The sequence below is a fragment of the Arachis duranensis genome, chromosome 9 (genome assembly GCF_000817695.3).
Source record: "Arachis duranensis cultivar V14167 chromosome 9, aradu.V14167.gnm2.J7QH, whole genome shotgun sequence".
Classification (NCBI taxonomy): domain Eukaryota; kingdom Viridiplantae; phylum Streptophyta; class Magnoliopsida; order Fabales; family Fabaceae; genus Arachis; species Arachis duranensis.
This window is the reverse complement of record NC_029780.3, coordinates 61,366,808-61,372,836: the sequence shown is the minus strand read 5'-3', so window position 1 is coordinate 61,372,836 and position 6,029 is coordinate 61,366,808. Positions and strand designations below refer to the sequence as shown.

The following is a 6,029-nucleotide window of genomic DNA, read 5'->3' as shown; positions in this document are numbered from 1 at the left end:
TCTTCATCTCAATTCACTACCCCTATCCTCACCCTTCTGTTTGGAGTCTCTTTTCTTTATCGCCTTTCTTCTTCTACTAATAATAAGGAACCTCTTTACTGTGACATAGAGGATTCCTCTTCTTTTCTTGTTTTCTTCTCTTTCATATGAGCAGGAACAAGGAAAAAGACATTCTTGTTGAAGCTGATCCAGAACCTGAAAGGACTCTGAAGAGAAAACTAAGAGAAGCTAAATTACAACAATCCAGAGACAACCTTACTGAAATTTTCGAACAAGAAAAAGACATGGCAGCCGAACCTAACAACAATAATGCAAGGAGGATGCTTGGTGATTATACTACACCTACTTCCAAGTTTGATGGAAGAAGCATCTCAATTCCCACTATTGGTGCAAACAATTTTGAGCTGAAACCTCAACTAGTTGCTCTAATGCAACAAAACTGCAAGTTTCATGGACTTCCATCAAAAGATCCCTATCAGTTTTTAACTGAGTTCTTACAGATCTGTGAGACTGTAAAGACGAATGGAGTAGATCCTGAAGTCTACAGGCTCATGCTTTTCCCTTTTGCTGTAAGAGACAGAGCTAGAACATGGTTGGATTCATAACCTAAAGATAGCCTAGACTCATGGGATAAGCTGGTCACGGCCTTCTTGGCTAAATTCTTTCCTCTTCAAAAGCTGAGCAAGCTTAGATTGGATGTTCAGACATTCAAACAAAAAGATGGTGAATCCCTCTATGAAGCTTGGGAAAGATACAAGCAGCTGACCAAAAGGTGTCCTTCTGACATGCTTTCAGAATGGACCATTCTGGATATATTCTATTATGGTCTATCTGAATTCTCTAAGATGTCACTGGACCATTCTGCAGGTGGATCCATTCACCTAAAGAAAACGCCTATAGAGGCTCAAGAACTTATTGACATGGTTGCAAATAACCAGTTCATGTACACTTCTGAGAGGAATTTTGTGAATAATGGGACGCCTCAGAGGAAGGGAGTTTTGAGATTGATGCTCTGAATGCCATATTGGCTCAGAACAAAGTGTTGACTCAGCAAGTCAATATGATTTCCCAAAGTCTGAATGGATGGCAAAATACATCCAACAGCACTAAAGAGGCATCTTCTGAAGAAGAAGCTTATGATCCTGAAAACCCTGCAATGGCAGAGGTAAATTATATGGGTGAACCTTATGGAAACACCTATAATTAATCATGGAGAAATCATCCAAATTTCTCATGGAAGGATCAACAAAAGCCTCAACAAGGCTTTAATAATGGTGGAAGAAACAAGCTAAGCAATAACAAGCCTATTCCATCATCTTCTCAGCAACAGACAAAGAATTCTGAGCAGAGCCCCTCTAATTTAGCAAATTTAGTCTCTGATCTGTCTAAGGCCACTTTAAGTTTCATGAGTGAAACAAGGTCCTCCATCAGAAATTTGGAGGCACAAGTGGGCCAGCTAAGTAAGAAAGTCATTGAAACTCCTCCCACTATTCTCCCAAGCAATACAGAAGAAAATCCAAAAGGAGAGTGCAAGGCTATTGATGTAATCAATATGGCCGAATGCACAAGGGAGGAGAAGGACAAAAATCCTAGTGAGGAAGACCTCATGGGACGTCTCTCAAATAAGAAGGAGTTCCCTATTGAGGACCTAAAAGAATCTGAGGCTCATATAGAGACCATAGAGATTCCATTAAATCTCCTTCTGCCATTCATGAGCTCTGAAGATTATTCTTCCTCTGAAGAGGATGAAGATGTAACTAGAGAGCAAGTTGCTGAATATCTAGGAGCCACCATGAAGCTGAATGCCAAGTTATTTGGTAATGAAACTTGGGAAGGTGAACCTCCCTTGCTCATTAGTGAACTTGATACATGGGTTTAGCAAACTCTACCTCAAAAGAAACAAGATCCTGGGAAATTCTTAATACCCTGTACCATAGGCACCATGACCTTTAACAAGGCTCTGTGTGATCTAGGGTCAGGCATAAACCTTATGCCACTCTCTGTAATGGAGAAACTGGGGATCATTGAGGTACAGCCTGCCTCATTCTCATTACAATTGGCAGACATGTCAGTAAGACAAGCTTATGGATTAGTAGAGGATGTGTTGGTAAAATTAAAGGCCTTTACATTCCTATTGATTTCATAATCTTAGACACTAGGAAGGAGGAGGATGAATGCATCATCCTTGGAAGACCTTTCCTAGCAACAGCAGAAGCTGTGATAGATGTTAACAGAGGAGAATTAGTCCTTCAATTGAATGGGGACTACCTTGTGTTTAAGGCACACGGCTATTCTTCTGTAACAAGGGAGAGTAAGCATGCAGAGCTTCTCTCAATACAGAGTCAAACAGAGCCCTCACAATCAAACTCTAAGTTTGGTGTTGGGAGGCCACAACCAAACTCTAAGTTTGGTGTTGGGACTATACAACATTGACCTGATCACCTGTGAGGCTCCATGAGAGCCCACTGTCAAGCTATTGACATTAAAGAAGCGCTTGTTGGGAGGCAACCCAATTTTTATTTATCTAATTTTATTTTTATTTATTTGTTATTTTGTATTTTAGTAGGTTCATGATCATGTGGAGTCACAAAAAAAATATTAAAATTAAAAACAGAATCAAAAACAGCAAAAGAAAAATCACACCCTGGAGGAAGGACTTACTGGCATTTAAACGCCAGTAAGGAGCATCTGGCTGGCGTTCAATGCCAGAACAGAGCATGGATCTCGCGCTGAAAGCCAGAAACAAGCAACAACCTGGCGTTTGAACACCAGGAATATGCCTGGCGTTTGAGCGCCAGGAATGTGCCTTGAGGAAAGCTGGCGCTGAACGCCAGTAACAAGCATGGAACTGGCGTTCAACGCTAGAAACATGCTACACATGGGCGTTGAATGCCCAGAACGTGCACCACTTCGGCGTTTAAACGCCAGAATGGTATGCTAAGGCATTTTACATGCCTAATTGGTGCAGGGATGTAAATCCTTGACACCTCAGGATCTGTGGACCCCACAGGATCATCTCAGGATATATGGACCCCACAGGATCACCTCCTAACATATTCCCACCTTACCTCCTAATTAATCCTATAACACACTTTCCCAAAAACCCTTCACCAATCACCTCAATCTCTCTTCCCAATTACCCCATTCACCACTCACATCCATCCACTCTTCCCCATAAACCCCACTTACCTTCAAAATTCAAAAATCTTTCCCACCCAAACCCACCCTAAAATGGCCGAACCTACCCTCTCTCACTTCCCTATATAAACACCTCCATTCTCCTTAATTTTCACACAACATACACCTCTCTTCTCCTTCTTGGTCGAATACACCTCTCCCCCTCTCCTCCATATTTTCTTCTTTTTCTTCTTCTTTTCTTTCTTCTCTTGCTCGAGGGCGAGCAATATTTTAAGTTTGGTGTGGTAAAAGCATAAGCTTTTTGTTTTTCCATTACCATTGATGGCACCTAAGGCCGGAGAATCCTCTAGAAAAGGGAAAAGGAAGACAAAAGCTTCCACCTCCGAGTCATGGGAGATGGAAAGATTCATCTCCAAAGCCCATCAAGACCACTTCTATGATGTTATGGCCAAGAAGAAGGTGATCCCTGAGGTCCCTTTCAAGCTCAAGAAAAATGAGTATCCGGAGATCCGACATGAGATCCAAAGAAGAGGTTAGGAAGTTCTAACCAAGCCCATTCAACAAGTCAGAATCTTAATGGTTCAAGAGTTCTATGCCAATGCATGGATCACTAGGAACCATGATCAAAGTGTGAACCCAAGTCCAAAGAATTATCTTACAATGGTTTGGGGGAAATACTTAGATTTTAGTCCGAAAAATGTGAGGTTGGCGTTCAACTTACCCATGATTCAAGGAGATGCACGCCCCTACACTAGAAGGGTCAACTTTAATCAAAGGTTGAACCAAGTCCTTATGGACATATGTGTGGAAGGAGCTCAATGGAAAAGAGACTCCAAAGGTAAACCGGTTCAACTAAGAAGACTGGACCTCAAGCCTGTGGCTAGAGGATGGTTGGAGTTCATTCAACGCTCCATCATCCCCACTAGTAACCGATCTGAAGTTACTGTGGATCGGGCCATCATGATTCATACCATCATAATTGGAGAGGAAGTAGAAGTTCATGAAGTCATTTCCCATGAATTCTACAAAATAGCCGATAAGTCCTCTACTTTGGCAAGGCTAGCTTTTCCTCATCTTATTTGCCATCTATGTTACTCAGCTGGAGTTATCATAGAAGGAGACATCCTCATTGAGGAGGACAAGCCCATCACTAAGAAAAGGATGGAGCAAACAAGAGAGCCCACTCATGGAACCCAAGAGACGCATGAGGAAGCTCATCACCAAGAAATCCCGGAGATGCCTCAAGGGATGCACTTTCCTCTCAACAACTATTGGGAACAACTCAACACTTCCTTAGAAGATTTGAGTTACAATGTGGATCAATTAAGGGTGGAACATCAAGAGCACTCCATCATTCTCCATGAAATTAGAGAAGATCAAAGGGCAATGAGGGAGGAGCAACAAAGGCAAGGAAGGGACATAGAATAGCTTAAGGACATCATTGGTCCTTCAAGAAGAAGACGCCATTAAGATGGATTCATTCCTTGTTCTTTTTTTTTTTTTCTGTTTTTCGGTTTTTATGTTATATTTTTATCTATGTTTTGTGTCTCTACTTCATGATCATTAGTAGTTAGTAACTATGTCTTAAAGTTATAAATAAATTCCATGAATCCTTCACCTCTCTTAAAAGAAAAATGTTTCTAATTCAAAAGAACAAGAAGTACATAATTTTCGAATTTATCCTTGAATTTAGTTTAATTATATTGATGTGGTGACAATACTTTTTGTTTTCTAAATGAATGATTGAACAATGCATATTTTTTATCTTGTTGTTTATGAATGTTAAAATTGTTGGCTCTTGAAAGAATGATGAACAAAGAAAAATGTTATTGACAATCTGAAAAATCATGAAATTGATTCTTGAAGCAAGAAAAAGCAGTGAAAAAGCAAAAGCTTGCGACAAAAATGGCGAAAAAAATTTAGAAAGAAAAAGAAAAAGCAAGCAGAAAAAGCCAATATCCCTTAAAACCAAAAGGCAAGGGTAAAAAGGATCCAAGGCTTTGAGCATCAATGGATAGGAGGGCCCAAGGAAATAAAATCCAGGCCTAAACGGCTAAATCAAGCTGTCCCTAACCATGTGCTTGTGTCATGAAGGTTCAAGTGAAAAGCTTGAGACTGAGTGGTTAAAGTCATGATCCAAGGCAAAAAGAGTGTGCTTAAGAGCTCTGGAAACCTCTAACTGGGGACTCTAGCAAAGCTGAGTCACAATCTGAAATATATTCATTGATATTTTGAGATTTATAGTATATTCTCTTCTTTTTATCCTATTTGATTTTCAATTGCTTGGGGACAAGCAACAATTTAAGTTTGGTGTTGTGATGAGCGGATAATTTATACGCTTTTTGGCATTGTTTTTAGGTAGTTTTTAGCATAATCTAGTTACTTTTAGGGATGTTTTCATTAGTTTTTATGCTAAATTCACATTTCTAGACTTTACTATGAGTTTGTGTGTTTTTGTGTGATTTCAGGTATTTTCTGGCTGAAATTGAGGGACCTGAGCAAAACTCTGATAGGAGGCTGACAAAGGACTGCTGATGCTGTTGGAATCTGACCTCCCTGCACTCGAAATGGATTTTCTGGAGCTACGAAACTCCAAATGGCGTGCTCTCAACGGCGTTGGAAAGTAGACATCCAGAGCTTTCCAGAAATATATAATATTCTATACTTTATTCGTGATTAGATGATGTAAATTGGCGCTCAACGCCAGTTCCATGCTACATTCTGGAGTCAAACGCCAGAAACACGTCACGAACCAGAGTTGAACGCCCAAAACATGTTACAACTTGGCGTTCAACTCCAGGAGAAGCTTCAGCTCGTGGATAGATCAAGCTCAGCCCAAGCACACACCAAGTGGGCCCCGGAAGTGGATTTATGCATCAATTACTTACCTT

General features: G+C 40.5%; 1 non-coding gene across 1 annotated transcript; it reads right to left on the bottom strand.

Annotated features, from left to right (window-relative positions):
• Positions 1-683: 683 nt before the first annotated feature.
• On the bottom strand, positions 684-791 carry LOC127741706 (small nucleolar RNA R71). Its single transcript, XR_008002911.1, has one exon. It is a non-coding gene; the product is annotated as a small nucleolar RNA R71 (small nucleolar RNA).
• Positions 792-6,029: the final 5,238 nt, after the last annotated feature.